The sequence below is a fragment of the Canis lupus genome, chromosome 7, assembly GCF_048164855.1.
Source record: "Canis lupus baileyi chromosome 7, mCanLup2.hap1, whole genome shotgun sequence".
Lineage (NCBI taxonomy): Eukaryota > Metazoa > Chordata > Mammalia > Carnivora > Canidae > Canis > Canis lupus.
Window position 1 is genome coordinate 16,198,648 of NC_132844.1, and position 18,548 is coordinate 16,217,195.

An 18,548-nucleotide genomic window follows, 5' to 3' on the forward strand; every position below is an offset into this window, starting at 1 on the left:
ATTACTGAGGTTTTATAGCTTTTTAATGCTATTCTTTACATACTTCAACAATTTAATATGGATCATAATTTCTCAACCTCAGTACTACTGACATTGGGGCCCAGATAATCTGTTGTTATAGGGCACTGTCTTGTGCATTGCAGGAAGATAGCAGGATCCCTAGGCTCTATCCACTACATAGCATAGTCCTTTCCTCAATTGTGACAAATAAAAGTGTCTCCAGATATTGCCAAATGTCCCCTGCAGGGCAAAATCACGCCCCAGTTGACAACCACTGATTTAGAGGATAAATAAGACTGATAAAGCTCCTACTCTGTTATAAAATAACAAGGCAAGAAAAAAAGGTAAAATTTGCAAGCTGATATATACCTAACCATCTTGTACAATTAGCCTCTTAATTAACAGCTAAGGAATTAAAAGCCAACCATATGTCTAAGTTTTTAGAATTACAGTTCTTGTAAAGTTGTTTGATCACCATTTATTTTCCTATCTTCATGAAACTTTAGTTAAGAGCCAAATAAAAGTAAAAAGAGGTTTTTACCTTTAATTGCTTTCCCTAAAAGTATCTGTGTGTCTACAGAGATTTAGACAGCCACTGGGGCCAAGCCAGGATTCCCGTAGTGAAACAATTGACTTGGCATCACATTGACAACATATAAACAACAGTTTGTCAACAGGCTTCACATTAGTGACAGAACATTTTTTGGCAAAATAGAGGCATCCTTCTGGGCACCATGGCAAAAAACAGCTACTCGCTTTCATTTACGACTCTTCTGTATGGAGTACCAAATTAATTAAAAGATTATAATTGTGACATTTGTTTAGAAAGATTTTTTTAAGGAAAAAATACAGCAGAGCAGAATTTCTGCTGAAAAGAAAATTTGCCTCTAGCAGTTTATTCATAGTTGCTATAGACCTATAAACTGTGGGTAACTGTTAAAGGTTTTGTGTTTTTGTTTTCTTTTGTTTTGATTTGATTTGATTTTTTTCCTAAGTTAAAACTAACAGTATGGAAGTTATTTGATAAGCAAATTTGGGGAATGTAAGTATTTTCCCAAAAAGATGATCATAATACTATACCTTATTCTGCTTTCAAAGTTAGTTCACAGAAAATATAAATGAGAAATAAAGCGAAAGCAAAACCATACATTTATAAAAACATAATTTCTTTGGAATAAAATATGAAGATTACTTCATAGCTTTCATAAAATAGAGTGAGCTGAGATTCATGGGAACCTGAAAACGCTCAAAGGAAAACTTAATTCTCCTAAATGTGTAAAGAATAAAAGGACTTAAACTTGAATAAATAACCACTATTTCAATATCAAAATCACTTAATAAAGGTGAAAGTAGTTTATCCTGTTGGGAATGGAAACCCAATGCATACATCTGTGGTTGGAAATTACTGAAGACAGACAGAGGATGGACTGTGCTTAGCCTCTTTATGTCTACTAAAGGTAAACATTGTTTAGAGAATATTGAAAATATTCACTGTAGGCACATACTTGTGCTCTTTTAACCCAAAGGTAAAAAGTACTGGAAATCAATAGGGTTATTTAGGAAGACCATGAACATAAATGTTGGTGAAGCTGAAGGCACTAGACCTAAAACTTACTAAAAAGTATTTTAAAAGCTATTTTAACATTTGTGCCCAGATTTTTTTATGTTATTTGACTATAATAATGTCTGAAGTAGAGTTTCTAATTCTGATAGGTTAGTCAGTTTCTTGAAGTAGCTTGTCATAAATGGCATCTCTGCCCTGGGAACATGCATTCTAAGTTCCTTAGGGTGGTATTCAATTACTCAATCCTTTTTTCAACACTTCTGTGTGTCTAGTCTAAGCCAGCACTTATGTTAAGTGTAAAAATCAGATGTACTCACTGCTCTGCAAGGACTCATGGTGTATAAGAGATGATCAGCATATTAACTGATATGTCATAAAAAAAAGTACCTGGAGAATGTATAACTAACCCAAACTTTGTGGTTAGCTTGATAAAGGGTGGGAGGACTTTTACTGTCAATTGTTGCATAAGAAAGGCCAGAGATAAAACAAGATGCCCTCCGTGGGTACTTGAAAAGAGGGAGTAGAAAGGTGAGGATGGAAAATGCCTTGTGTGTGGTGTCCAGCAGCTGGTACCTCATTCTGAAGTCTTTGGGATGCTTTCAAAGAGTTCTGAGAAGAGGAATGACATAAACAGTGTTGCATATTGGAAAGTTCATACTTACCATAGTACGGATGGTGCCACAGGCATCCGGGGACAGAGACAGAGACTAGTTAGCAGGCTTGCTCTGACAGAACAAGGAAGAATGGAAATATATATATATATATATAAAAGAATGGAAATATATAATATAAATATATATATGTTAAGAATGGAAATATATATATATTAAAGGCAAAGAAATGAGCAATACTTAGAAGAGAAAATGGGCCAAACCTTCTGATTTAATTGAATGTGAGAAGTTAAGAAACAACGTTTCCAAGATTAGTAACTATAGAATATATATAGTACCATAATTTGAGATCATATATGTAGGGGAAGAAAATAATAAGTTCTATTTTGAGCATGCAAAATTTAACAAACATTTACTTAGTATTTACTATGTACCGGGCACATTTAGGAGCTAGTGATACCACAGCAAACAAAACTGGCAAAAATACCTGCAATCATGAAGCTTAAATTTATTGTGAGATGCAGAGCAACAAGATAAATATGTAAAATATTCAGAATGTTAAACAGTGATCATAATAAGAAGAAAAAGGAAAAGAAGTTATGGATTGAACTTGAACTTTTAGAAAATGTGAGCCAGGAGAAACTTCACTGAAAAAAAATGACTTGAGTAATGAGCTGGTTTGGAGTGGGAAGGAATAGTCATCAATATTTACCAAAAGAATGAAAATCACAGAAAATAAATTTTTATTTGCAGTTTAAAAATAATAAATCAGTAAGATTAATAATAACTTTATTTTTCCACTCTGGTTCTTCCATCTACATCTATTGCCCACTTGGGACAAAATATGCCCATAGCGGTCAATTCCTTCTCACAGATATTATATTAAATGTCAGAAGTTCTCAGTCACATCTAACAATTTCTTGTGTCACAGGATTCAAATAATCAACAATAATTTTATTTTAATGTTTCATTTTTACTGTATAAAATATGCTAAGAGGGATCATTCTCTACCAGTGGTTTCTACAAAATAACCTCTACTTAAGATCTTCATGCTCTTGTGGCAGCTGTGATGTGAAGGTGTAGGTGTCTTTTTCTTCAGATTTTAACTATGCCTTAGGCTGAGAAGATTTTACTACAGTCACTCAAAAATCCTTTCCCTTAATATTGTTGTCTGTGCTATAATTCTACTTATACTTCTGGTTATAGCTCACTATGATTTTCTCTTATAGGTGTTTATGAATATTACCACGTGAAGTATGAAAAAATACTACATTCCTACTATGTGCCATAAAGACCAATGATCTAGGTTATTTGCTTTTAAAGATTTCCAGACTAAGAAACAGAGAAATTTAAAAAAATACTGTATACAATGCAATTTGACAATTAAAATTTTTTAAATTTTTTATTTTTTTTATTTATGATAGTCACAGAGAGAGAGAGAGAGGTAGAGACATAGGCAGAGGGCTCCATGCACTGGGAGCCCGACGTGGGATTCGATCCTGGGTCTCCAGGATCGCGCCCTGGGCCAAAGGCAGGCGCCAAACCACTGCGCCACCCAGGGATCCCGACAATTAATATTTTAAGGTAGCACTATTCCACACGGGACTTTTAGTAATGCTGAAAATATTTTATATCCATGCTGTCCAATGTGGTAGCAACTAGTCCTATGTGGATAATGGGGACTTGAAATGTGACTGATACTAGTGAGGAATGAATTTTCAAATGTTACTTATTAATTTTTAAGAAGATTTATTTATTTATTTTAGAGAGAGAGACAGAGAGAGAGAGAGAGAGAGAGAGAAAGAGCACACATTAGCAGGGGAAGGGACAGAGAGAGAGGGGGATGGGGACAGAGAATCTCCAGCAGACACCCTGCTGAGTACAGAGACTATGCTGGGCTTGATCCTACCACCCTGAGATCATGACCTGAGCCAAAACCAAGTCAGTTGCTTAAATTTAAATTCCTTTATTCAAATTTAAATAGCTACCTGTAGCTAGTGGCTACCATACTGAACAGCACCATTAAAAAGTAAATACACTGGAAGAATAATCAGAAATTATTACTAAAGTGAGTTATGAACAATGACTCTTATTTAGCCAGATATACGTGGGAAAGGGACTTAAAGGTCCAGGGAAGGCACAGGAAGTTATAGAAGTGTGAGGGAGCATGCCAAATTTGGGGAAAACTCTTAAGATTTTCCAATATGGATCAGCTGATAGTATTTTAAATGTGGAGGCACAGTAGGGGGTTGAAAGAAATGAGAGGGATGAAGGGGTTTTTCTGTCATACAGAGCAATTTAGATTTTATTCTGTTGGCATGGGAGGCCACTGAAGAATTCAAAAGGAAGCAGAACATAATCAGATATGCATATTAGGAAGAATATCTTTTGAAATCAGACAGACCTAGTTAAAATTAAGTAAGGACCCTGAACAATTGTATTATATAATAAATAAAATGATTAAATAGATTAAAGGAATGTCCATGAAATATTCATACATCTATGGAATACTTAAAGGAACCAATCAGATAACTGACCACAAAGAAAAATTAAATCCAAATCAAAAGTAGAAAATTTAGACTAAAGTTTCTGCCCATAAATACAATCACTATAAATAGTATTTAAAAGCTTAACAAAAAAGTTTTTTAAAAAGTGTTATACAACATGCCACTTAAAAACATACAGTTGTCATACTGAAAAAAAAACCATATAGTTGTCATACTGAAAATACCTCATTTTGTGCCCTGAGTACTTTTTTCAACCTAGTGTGTTTAAATTCGTGTAATTCAGTTTTGTGGCCACATGTGTATGGCTTGATTCCTGTCAGCTGTCATTGTAAGAGGGTTTAGGTAAGATATTCAAGCTACCTTTTTTTAAAAAAAAAAAAAAAAAAAACCTAAGTATTGTTTTCTGTCCATCTCCAAGTCTGGATTTGAATAAAAATAATATTAAATAAATGTTCATCATACTCTGAAAAGAATTTTTCTTTGTTTAAATTTTTTTAATTTGGGCTTAGATTTTTAATATCTCTCCAATTCCCTTTTGTATTCCCCTGATAGCCTAAACAGATGCTTAAATCATATTTACCATAATTAACCCACTTACTTTCCTTTGTTTTTGATTCTTTCTTATTAATGATTCTTCTCTACAGCTTCTGGTTTCTACTAAATCTATTCATTGGCAGGGTGCACAGTATAATCATAGCCTTTGAAAAATGGAGCAACTGTTTCACATTACTAAACAACAAAAATAATTTGATTGATTTTCAGTAGTCAGGTTTTCAAAATACTTCAAAGTCATATTATATGCTTTTAATCAATTCAGTGAAAGGTTAATATTTTGAAATATAAGGGCTCTATATATTTCAACTATTATTTTGAATAACAGATATGCATTTCAAACAAAATGCATTTCAAATTTGTAACATTTGGTAAGTACATTATGTGCCTTTTAAAGAAATGTATATAAGATTTAGAGTACAAAAACATTTTAAAAATAATATACTAACCAAGTTCAGAAATAAACATGTGCAAATCAAGTAATCAATTATTTTAAGTATATTAGGAATTCAAAAATAGTTTTCATTCAAGTATTTAGAGTACACTATACTGGCTCTGTGATGATATTACTTTAGTGTAGTATTACTTAGCATGTGAGTGAATTTGATAATTAAAGACTTAAAAGCAGTCCTTATGAAATAATTTCATGGCATTGTCTCTAGAGAAAGCATTATGTGCAGGTTTGGTTTGTTTACTACAATCATTCACTCTAAAATATATTTATTGTACGACCACAATACTTGAAAAGAGACTAGTGAATAGACTATGATATTTAGGTAAGAAGGCAACAGGTAGGAATAAAAAGGTGAACTATGCATTTTCCGTGTCCTCAAAGTGCAAAGTATTGTTACATACTAGTGATGACACAGAGGGGTGGTGGCACAAATGTAGTAAATGAAAAATCTGGTCAAAATTAATTGTTTGCTAAAGTATTTCTTACAATACCATCAGAGTCCTTAAATTTTCTTAGCAAAGATTTTGTGACTTTCACTAATTTTTTTACCATTATTTTACTATACATCATGCTTAAAAACTTAGAAGCTTATAATTTCCCACAATAAATATCTTTTATTAAAAACAATTCTAACATATGATCATTCATATAAGATATATCAGCTATTAAGTATTCAATTACTATTGCCTCCATTTGCCTGATAATCCATTTTACATATAGAATGATCCCTTTACTGAAAAAGAAACCTGAAAGGATAAAAGGAATCAAATAATACTTTTCTGAAAGGAAACTAAAGAGTGGCTTCAATTAAGTAATCTGACATTATGTGTTCAAAGTATCTTTTTAAAAGCTAAATTTTTCTGATGGACAGCCATCTACTACAATTAAGACCATCTTTCTAATCAGTAGAGAGTATGCAAGATAGAAAACATTTGTTGGGTAAGTAGTGTTTGTAAAGTATTCCAGCCTTAACGTATTTGTTGACTCATCCCTCTGTGTTCTTTAAGTAGTTTTACAATATTTAGAAAAATGAAAACCTGTTTTTAAAATACTATAAAATGCTATTTTAGAAAAAAGTATACATTTTACATGACATATAAATTGTTTTCCAAGAAGAATTTGGTAGCATGTTTGGACGATGATACACATACTCTGAAAAGGTTTGTGAGATTTTTAGGCTAAGAACTTATCAAGTGAGATTTTCCAGTTATAATACGTTTTCCATACCATAAATAGTGACTGGAATAAACACAGGTTTTTCCGAGAGGTAATTTTACATTTTGCCACATATTTGTCACAACATTCCACCTTAAAATAATATTTCTGATTTCTTACTTTAACTGACCCATTAATAGTCTTCCTCCCCAATTTCATGCTTCAGTGTGATCACTAACAAAACAGTCTACATTTCTTAGCTGGGAGGTAATAGCATTTCTGAATGACCTGAAATCCTTTGGAATTGTACTCTACCTGATTTTCAAGGGTGTTTAATCCATTTGTATGCTCCAAATTTTCCATTTGAATTTGCATCAGGTCATGTAATATCAGTTTCTTCTATGTCACCTGATGTAGCAATGACTTTATATAATGTGACACTGTGTAATGCACAGTTAAAAAAAAAAAAAACCCTTTTCTTCTATAAGAGCAGGATCTATCAGATGCCGTATCTGTCCTACACCACTGATTTATTTAATGGGTATAACTACTAAATAAAAAGAAATCTAGCTGGTTTCATGTGTCCCAGTAACTTTTACCTACTAATCTTCCTAATTAGTCAAACCATTTAGTACCACAAATGAATTTTTCTTACTTAAAATTACACAGAAGCAAATACATCAAAATGATAAGAAATAAATTACTAAAATTTCATTTTTCCCCCTCCTACATATGGAATTTGTCAGGCTGGACTGCAAGAAAGCAATATCACTATTATTGAATTTTATTTATATGCTCAGTTAAGCTGTGAATCCTGGGGAGGGAGCATGACCCATGGCTAAAATTTAGTAGGTAAATGATAGTGAATGCCATGTTTAAGACCAGACTTCTGTATTATCTTCTAGATTAGGAATCTACAAAGAATGGCTCATCAGCCAAATCTGAATCACAATCTGTTTGATAAATAAAAGGTTTTTGGAACACAGCTACAACTGTTGTCTTTCATAGAGTCTATGGATGCTTTCAAACAACAGAGGCAGAACTCAGTAGTTGCCACAAAGTCTATATACTCTGTGATTCAGTGCCCTCCAAATTTCCTCCCTGGCCCCTTACAGAAAATGTTCGTCAGTCTCTAACATAGATCATTTAGGGAATGTGGACTGTTGGTTACATGATGCTAAAACAGATACTATCATAAAAATTCTTTGCAAGGTGCCATAATTTTACAAGGTAAATAGGTTGAAATACTAAAAGAAATTAATTTTCCTGTAAGCCCCAAGAAAAAGAGTCATATCTTGTAGCAAAAGGAGTTTTCATTTCTTATTTAATATGATATCCCATCATTTCATACAAGAAAAACAAGCATTGAGAAAGAGCTGATCCACCCACTTCAAAGGACAGTTGGTAAGACAATTGGGCTAGTGGAACTTGCCCTGAGTAGTGAGACATTTGTGCTTCTAGTGCAAACAAGCAAGTCTTTAAAAAAATATTAAAGAAGAGTGAGTTTCACTCTAAGAAATGAATTAAAGATAATGTCTAGCACACCGTCTGGTTCCAGAGATAGTTCCTCCATTCAAACATCTGTAAGAGAATGTGGAAGTAACAAATTCTATATACTATAGCAACAACTTTACTCTCTATTCCCTCACCAAACTGGGAGGGAAATTTCCAAGCTCCTCTCTGTCCAAAGACTGTTTCCAAAGAGAGTTCTAGACATGATATTGGGCTAGGTGATAGATGGGCCAATAAGTAGAGGACAGTAAATAAGTTTGTTAAGAGCAGCCCACAACGAGGATTGCAGACATAACCCACCAATGGACATTGGTGAATAAACCCCATGGAAGGGATTTTACCAGTAGAAGTCTAGTGTAATAGGAATAGATGCCAGCATCTAGAACTGTGTATGATTTGATATAGAAATGGACTTCTCTCTCTCTCTTGGTGTCTTCTAATGATGCTTATATGCTACTATTTAATATTTCCTTTTGAGGAAGAAGTGTCCTGTATCATCAGTATTTTCTCTCCTAGGAAACACACTCAGAATCATCTATTTAAGATCTCAAACCCCTGGCTAACCAACACTCAATTACAAAAGCCACTTCCAGATGATTTTGGCCACCTAGAAGGAGGATGATTATGACTATCTGCTGTCTCTTATACAAACAAAAAACTTCAAAAGAGTGTTAGCCAAATCCTCATCTTCTATCCATCCTTATCCACATCAGCCTGAGGGCAGCCCCTTGTTTTCACCTTTCCTGACTCCAATCCCTTGTTGAAGGATTTAACAACTTGTCTGTCTCTTCATGTCCACCTAGGAAATAACCTATGCTTGACTTCTGCTTCAATGTCCTCAGAATCTCCTGGAAATACAGCTTCCACTGCCTGACCACTCAACTTCATATCTATACCAATCTTATGAGGACTTTGAATTCTGTGTTTTATATTCTCAAATGCTCTTTAGCTTCCCTGAGGACTCGGCTATACCTATTTTTACCCTTTGTCTTTTTCTTTCTTTCCTCTTTTTAAAAGGTTTTATTAATTAATTTATCTGAGAGAGAGACAGACAGACAGAACAGTGAAAGGAGCAGAGAGGGAAGGAGAGAGAGAATCTCAAATAGACTTCCCCTGAATGTGGAGCCTGAGATCATGACCTAAGTCAAAACCAAGAGTCACACACTTAACTGAGCCACCCAGACGCTCCATCCTCTTTTTAAAAAATTACCAATCACCATGGTTCTGGCACGATATTCTGCTAAAAACATTAGGGATATGAAAGTGCATGGAAAATCTGTTCTTTCCCAGATGATAACCAATTTATCCTAAATGAAGCTTCAAAATAAACTGAAGGTCTTGGTATTATTTTAGAAATTGGAAATATGATTGATGCCTTCTTCCATCCTTAGGTTTTATTGCACTTAAAGTTTATATATCTATATTGCCTTATTATTTCATTCTTGTTTGTGTTGTTTTTATCCTTCTGTGATTTTGAGTGCTTCCATCACCTGCCATAGCAAATATCTTGGCAAGTACAATAACTGGTCTTGATTTAACTGTTGCCTATTTGTTCTATCTTTCCCACTCACCAGGTTTCTTTCCACTCCCTGAGTCTCTTCAGCTTCATTAGGATTTACTTATCTCCATTACAAATTTCCATTGATTCCAGAAACAATACTCAGCCAGGATATTATGATACCACTGAGGTCAGAGGAGGTGTCAGTAAATATTTGAATATCACCCTTGACTCTTACTGACCTGAAATACTCCTGGAGTTCTGTCTCCATGGCTCACTCTTTCCTTTCAGACATTAATTTGGATCTGATTACAAGATATAGAATCCATTGCCTATAATATAATTTGATTAAATGATTAATCTTTTGTTCAAATGGAAATAAGAACTGAAATACTTATATATACTTCCAGAAATTTTTACTGAATGCACATAGTTGTCTAATGCATCCTGGCAAATTTTCTTTGTGGAATTAACAGGACCTGAGGGAAAATTCAGTCATTAAACTTAAATTTGCATCTGGGACCTTTCAGGACAATAGAGAGTCTCAATCTTGATTTGAAGTTAACAAGGGACAAAGCTTATGAATTAAATTCCCTTTGTTCTAGTATCTCCACTCTGTTCCTTTAATATGTACACAGAGCTAGGTATGCAAAAAAAAAAAAAGTGCTATATACATTGATACAGTCCAGAAACCAATCTCTTTCTGTACTTTTATCAAATATAATTGACATACTTAAAAAGAATGTCTTCTGGGTATCCTACCAAAGGTATGCAAGGCACTACATTAAAAAAAATGAAAGAATCTATTCAGGGGTATTTTCAAGTGCACTCTGTATATGTAATATGAAGTTGAAGAAGCTCTCAGAAAATTCATTTGTTTCTGCAAGAAGCATCTGGAATTTTAAATATTCTGACCGTAGCTTTTGGGAATAGCAGCTCTTAGGGGCTTAATGCCTTAAATGCATAAGATAATTTGACCTCTGGAATCTGAGAGCCTTGAAGACTGCACTAGTTTGTTTGCATAAACTTCCCAGAAACAAAGTGTTTTTTATTTTTCAAAAGTATTCTGTCATAAAAGAATATCCATCCCCTCCACCCCTTCTAAAGCCTATAATACTTCATATTTACACTTTTGCACACAATGACAAAAGGGCACAGAATAAAGTGTTGTTGCCAATTATGTCATGGACCAGACCACCTCAGGGTTTCAGTGATCTCCTGGAGTTAGAAACAGAGAAGAATAACAAGGGTAGCATTTAGTTTTTTCTTTCCTTGGAAGACAATGAAAGACTCTAGATTTGCTGCCAGATGGGAGGCTCTACAATGCAGTGTCTATAGAACACAACTGGTGATGCTTTTTGGACCATGTGGGTTTATGCACATAATCTGCAGCACTCAAAGGAACACTATTTTTGCAAGCATTGCATTTAATGTGGGAAATAAAGCATGAGTGGAGCACACCCAATGGTGCTTGCAAGATGTTGTGGTGGTCTTGAGTTAACCTATTCCCTTACTACCTGAGGTACTACTAAGAAATCACTTAGCATAAAGGAGACTTAGGCCATCATTGTTATTTTTACTGATTATTGAGTTGGGGTAATATTACATTCCTAGTACCATTAATGAAAATGATTATTTTTAAACAAGAATATAATTTTAATTTAAATTATTTTTAAAATTTTAATAAAATTGAAGTGAGCTTTTAAAAACAGTATTTGCAGCATTTCTACTGTTTGCCAGTAAGATATTTATAAATGAGATAATGAAATGAGATAATGCATTTGAAACTATCTTTTAAACTAAAAAGCATTTTAAAGCTTTAAGATACTTTTAGTCACCTTGAAAAATACTAGATTTCCCATCACAATATGGCTTCGCCTACTGTATACTTACTGGTACATTTAATGTATCTGATGAGCTCAACATATGACCTAATTGGTGAAGTTATTGTGCTATCATGCGGGTTCTTAAAATAGATTACAATGGAGAAAAAATCTCCATATTGCATCAGTCATATCCCTGGCAAGAAGCTGGTGGCATTGTCCTACAGAGTAATTAAGAAAAGTTTAAGGTTGTGATAAATGAGTTTAAATGAACGTAGCAATTGGAGGTAAAGTACTCTCAAGCTAATGGTAGGGATTTGTTGCCACACCTGGTCTGAAGAGTAAGGGGATGATGCAGGTACTATACCCCAGGAAGAGAGTCACAGAGAACTTTGGAAGAAGAATCCATCCACAGTTGACCCTTGATCAACATGGGTTTGAACTGCACAGGTCAACTGATATGTGGATTTCTTTTCAATAAATTTTTTTTTTTTTTTTTTTGCGATGTGATAATTTGAAAAAAACTCACAAATGAGCTACATAGCCTAGAAATACTGAAAAAAAAATTAAGGAAAAGTTGGATATTGTAAGAATATTGTATATAATTCATATAACATACAAAATATGTTTTAATTGATGTTTGTGTTATCCTTAAGGCTTCCAATCAACCATTGGCTATAAGTAGCTAAATTTTGGGGGAGTCAAAAATTACATGTGTATTTTTTACTGAACAGATTACTGCCCTTAATCCCCACATTATTCAAGGATCAACCATACTACCATGTTTGGGAGGGTGCTTTGGAAATAAAATCCCAACTTTCCTCAACTTTCAACCTCCAATCTTTTGCCTATATTTACTATCAATTGAACCCAATATTAGGCCAGAGAGCAGAAGATACCATTAATAAAGTTCATAAATGTTAACTTCTTGAGGCACATAGCAGGGTGGATCTTGCAGGGTAAATAAAGAATATATAAAAAATACAGAGGGAACTAAATTCAGAATTAGAAAAAATTTCCTGAAATGATTTCCATGTTAAATATGAAAGTATATGTTTAGAATAAATTTAATTGTTTTAGATGGGTTTATTCATTCACTTATTCAGCAAAACTTAAGTGAATACCTACTATGTGTGCTGTTCTATGCAAGGTACTGAATAAAATATTTTATATGATACCTCTTTTCCACAATTTTATCATTTCATCTGAAATACAGGTGAGAAAAGCCAATGATTATAACCTCATTCAATAAAGGAGAAAGTCAAGTGAATAGGAGGAAGCTTTGGGGAAAAAATACAGCTTAAGCCAGTGTTAAGGAAAGATAGGAATTAGACAAGTGGACAATGGATGAGAGGGAGAAGTGATAGTAGCTAGTAGAAAAGCAAGTAGAACATGTAAACATACACCAGCTCAAGAAGTCTAGGTTCAGGAAACTGGAACTTTTTCAGTTTTCTTGGAAGGAAGGAAAAACCTAAGGCCAACAAGACCGGCCTAGATCAGTGAGGTGCTTTATTTAATATTAGCAGTGGTATTTTATCCTAAAATGGATAGCCAAGGAAGAATTTTAAGCCAGGAAACCGCCTAAAGAGATTTGAATTCAAAAAAATTAATTATGGCAGATGTGTGGAAGATATATGGGAAGAATGTGAAAATGGACAGCAGTTAAGAGAGTACTTCAAAATTCAGAAGAAAAGTCCAAAGGCTTTGCATTAGTCTTCAGATCTCCAGAGAAACAGAACAGGATACAATCTGCAGTAGGCAAACTGAAAGATCCAGGAGAGCCAAAGGTGTAGTTCCCGTCCGAAGGCCAGTATGCTTGAAACCCAGAAAGAGCCAATGTTTCAGTTTGAATACAAAGGGAGGAAAAAAACCAATGCCAGTTTAAAGGCAGCCAGGCAGGGAGAATTCTCTTTTACTCTTGAGAGGATCAGTATTTTTGTTCTAATCAGGGTACCAGTTGTTTAAATGGAGCCCACCAAATTTGCAGAGGGACATCTGTTTAACTCAGTCTACTGATTCAATTGATTATCTCTTCCAGAAAAGCTCTCAAAGACACACCCAGAGTAATTGACCAAAGGTCTGGGCACCTCTTGGCCTAATCAAATTGACATGCAAAAGTAATTATCCAAGGCTTGAAATCAGAAACAGTGATGGAATACTGCAAAAAAGTATAAGAAATTGGAAATTCAATGGCTCTTACAGATGACCATCAAACTTGATTCCCAAGAGCCTCTCTTGCATACCTGGGTAAAATGTAATGTCACTGACCACTATAAGCAATACACCTGGGGAGGAGTAAATATAGGGGAGATAAGATTTGGAAAGGTTGAGCCAGTGCCTGTGAAACGAAGCATTTCAGAGGGAAGTTTGCACTAAAGTAAAGATAAGCTTTATATGGTCATTATAAATGTTCAGATGGATGACATTTATATAAATGATTATTACTGTAGTCAAATTATAACCACTCAATACGGGCCTCTTTCATACGATCAAATATAAGAGAAATTGGTCTGCCATTGATAAAGAAAAAGAATAGATAAAATCAATGATCTATTTATGTTGTACATTTAGATTTATTCTATCTTCAACAGATTAATATTTGTGTATTGTAGAATTTTAGTTCAATATTTTGTTAGATGTTATACTTCTACAGTTTTCTATATCTTTTCATACAGGTGTTTTGAAACAGTAGTAATAAAATCATTTTAAAAAGTCAATTCAGGTAAATACCTATTCAATAAAATATTATAAAAGAAATATCTTAATTAAATTACTTTCATTCTCAACTGTTTGTCTGTGTAGGTAACACTTCTATATACCCCTATACCTTGCTACATATAAAATTAATGTATTTTAACATATCATAATTATATTTTTATTCATCATAAATAGTAATTACCTAGTTAATTTTTCTTGTGTAGACCTCTATGAAAGTATATGCTGTGTGGTTACACTCCCAAGGGGGTATGTTCAATACCACTTGAGACAAGTACATTTGCAAAATTTGCAATAGTATTTGCAAAGGCAAATAACTTGATATCAGTTGCTCATTCAACACTTAAATTTAAATCATTTTATAACCCAAAGCCTTTACCACTGCCTCTAACTCCTCCTCATACTTCAACTTCCACTCAAGTTCTTCTCATCTTAGATCTTAGGTCAAGCTACATGTGTGGCAAAATTATGAGGAGGATTCATGACTTTTAACTTTAGATTATTATTGAAATTCAAAGTGTGATTCTAATATGTAATGTAGAAATATTTTTTTTAAATGTAGGTAAAGTCAACTTCTTTATTACAGAAATATTATTTTCAGTATAAAAATAACTATCTAACCACATCACAATTGTTCCTATCATAAAAACATATTTGAATGGTTTTATGTATAATTAATACACAAGATTTTATCCTTTTACTTCCTTTGTAGCTTTTGATATTTCTGTGCTTATATAGTTCCATAACACTCATTTCTAAAGATAAGGAATCCATATTCTCCTAAATTTATTACAAAGTGAAATTCTATAAATTGAATTGCACTTTTCAGTTTTCTTATATAGGAAAATAAACGAAAAACTGTTTGAAAGAATTTACAGTTAGGAATTAATTCAGATCCAATAAACCAAGGTAACCATTTCCTGGTGCATCAATGCCTTTAGTTTTACCAGGACTGACACTTTGCTTCCACAGGTATGAATGCCAATCAATGGTCTAAATTTCTCTGTGGACACACCTAAATTCTATTAAAAATTTTAGATAGCAAATTTATTTCTCATTCTTTTGATATTTTAAAGTATAATTTTCATTTTAAAATAGCTAGGTATTATCTTTAATTCTTTCTAAAATATTCAAGGATTTTGTCACAGATGAAATTTTACATACCCAAAGTATTTTGTTGTTGACAATTATGCTTCACAGAAACATTATTTTCAAATAGGATACCTTCTGCAGAGAAAAATTTAAATATAAATATTTAAGTAGTATTAGATATCCTACCCATTCTCACTAATCTTCATTTGTTAGTAATCATTAATTAATTTAACCCTTGCTCTTTTACCAAAGTTAGATAGAAAAAATCAAGCTCACCTTCATAGGAAAGACCTCATTTATCTTTCCAGTGTTTCCTGCTTTCTTTTCCCTTCCTTACCTAGAAGAATGATAGAGAAAAAAATTCATATCACAGTGTGATACTGCTGGTGTGTATGAAAAACCCTTGACAGCCTAGTTCCCATCTGCAGTTTCCCTGCAGGCCAGCTTCTAAGTCCCTCCCACTCCCGCGCTCCTCAGGTAGCTGGCTGCTAGATGTTTACTGATTAACTTGAATTAAATGTTCTCCTAGCAACCAACACTAGGATAGGATTAGATACTTTTACAAAAGACTTTTTTTCTGTTCAAGAAGCTTAAACTTTCCAACACCATAAGCAGAAACTAATAGTGTTTTAAAGCAAATCTAAATGTGATTCCTTCACATGTTTAAAAGAAATTTCAGCCAATTTCCTCTTATTGTTATCTTTACTTGGGAGAATCAGTCATTTTTTTCCATTTAAAAATTTGCAGTTAACTGCCTTTATAAGGCAGTTAAACTGGATGGCGAAGGAATACGTAATATGTACTTTTTAAAAATCCACAAAGAATTCATGTAATTTTGTAATTTTCAGTGTTAGATATAGTAAACAAATAGTCTGGTTTCTTTCTTTCTTTTTTTTTTTTTTTGAGGTAAAATTAATATATATCGTTATATGGTTTTCAGGTACACAACATTATAATCTGACATCGGCATACACTACAAAGCAATCATCACCACAAGTCTAGTTACCACCCATCACCATATAATTAACCCTTTTCACCCACTCCACCCAGCTCTAAACCCCCTTCCTTCCAAGAAGCATCAATCTGTTCTCTGTATTTATGAATTTGTTTCAGTATTTTTTAAGATTCCACATGAGTAAAATCATATGGTGTTTGTCTTTCTCTGACTTATTTCACTTAGCAGAGTACCCTCAATGTGCATCCCTGTTATTGTAAATGGCAAGAATTCTTTCTTTATGCATGAGGAGTATTCCCGTGTGTGTGTGTGTGTGTGTGTGTGTGTGTGTGTGTGTGTGTGTGAAATATCTTTTCCATTTATCATTTGATGGTCTTTTAGGTTGTTTTGTATCTTGGCTATTGTAAATAATGCTGCAATTAACATAGAGGTTCCTATATATTTTCAGAGTAGTGTTTTCATGTTCTTCAGATAAGTACCCAGAAGTACAACAGCTGGATCATATGGTACATCTAGTCTTAATTTTTTTAGAAATCTCCATACCGTTTTCCATTGTGGCTGCAACAATAAACATCCTACGAACAGCGTATAACAGTTCCCTTTTCCACATCCTCTCCAATACTCGTTATTTCTTGTCTTTTGTATAATAGTCTTCTAATAGGTATGAAGTGTATTTCATTGTGGATTTGATTTGCATTCCCCTAATATTTAGTGATGTTGAACATTTTTCATGTACCTGTTGGCCATCTGTATGTCTTTGGAAAAAAGTCTATTCAAAAAAAAAAAAAGAAAAAGAAAAAAGTCTATTCAGATCCTCTGCCCATGTTTTAATTGGGTTATTTGTTGTTTTTTTTTTTTAATTGTTGAGTTATGTGAGTTCTTTACATATTGTGGATATTAGTGCTTTATTGGATACATGATGTTTAAATGTCTTCTCCAATTATATGCATTGCCTTTTTGTTTTGATGATGGATTTCTTCTCTCTGCACAGAAGCTTTTTAGTTTGATGTAGTCCTTTGCTCATTTTTGCTTTTGTTTCACTTGCCTTTGGCAACAGATTCACAAACATATCACTAGACCAAACTTAAAACTCTGTCCTTTCTCCATTGCATGTTCTTAGCTCCTTTGCAGTAATTAATTGTTCGTGTGTGTGTTATTTCTAGTCTCTTGATTTTGTTCCATTGATCTGTGTGTCTGTTTCTATGTCAATGCTATACTTTTTTGTAATATAGTTTGAGAAGGTGGTACTTTGTTCTTCTTTCTCAAGATTACTTTGGCTATTTGGCATCTTCATGATTCTATACAAATTTTAGAATTATTTGTTCTTGCTCTGTGAAAAATTCAATTGGAATTTCGATAAAGATCACACTGAATCTATAGACAGTTTTGCATAGTATGGGTATTTTAACTATGCTAATTCTTCTAATCCATGAGCATGGAAAATCTTTCCATTTATTTCTTTCATCAGTGTTACAGCTTTCAAAGTACAGGTCTTTCACTTCTTGATTAAATTCATACCAATGTATTTTATTCTCTTTGATGCAGTTGTAAATGAGATTGCTTTTTAAATTCTTCTTTCCAATAGTTGGTTATTAGTGTATGGAAGCACCACAGAATTCTGTATATTTATTTTACTTACTGCAAACTTACTAAATTAATTTATTAGTTCTAATAGATTTTGGTAGACTTTAGGATTTTCTATATATAGTATCATATCATCTGCAAATAGAAACAGTCTTACTTATTCCATTCTGATTTGGATTCTTTTTCTTTCTTTTTCTTATCTTATTCTAGTAGCTAAGATTTCCAATACAATGTTGAATAAAAGTGGTCAGGGTCTTCATCCTTGTCTTGTTCCTGATCTTAGAGGAAAAGTTTTTCATTTTTCACTATTGAAAATGTTAGCTGTGAGTTGCTCATATATGGCCTTTATTATGTTGACGTATATTCCCTCTAACCATTTGAGAGTTTTTTTTATCATAAATGTATGTTGAATTTTGTCAAAGTTTTTTTCATCCTTGAAGATGTTCATATGATTTTATTCCTCATTTTGTTAATGTGATATATCATGTTGATTGATATGTGAAGGTTGAATTGTTCTTGTGTCCCT

General features: G+C 33.3%; 1 long non-coding RNA gene across 2 annotated transcripts in view; it reads right to left on the reverse strand.

The window, feature by feature from the left end:
* Positions 1–18,548, reverse strand: part of LOC140636613 (uncharacterized) — a 289,585-nt gene that overhangs the window by 248,607 nt on the left and 22,430 nt on the right. For both annotated transcript variants that reach the window (XR_012033837.1, XR_012033838.1), the window contains exon 2: positions 15,760–15,820. This is a non-coding gene — a long non-coding RNA (uncharacterized lncRNA). The remainder of the gene's footprint in view (positions 1–15,759; positions 15,821–18,548) is intronic.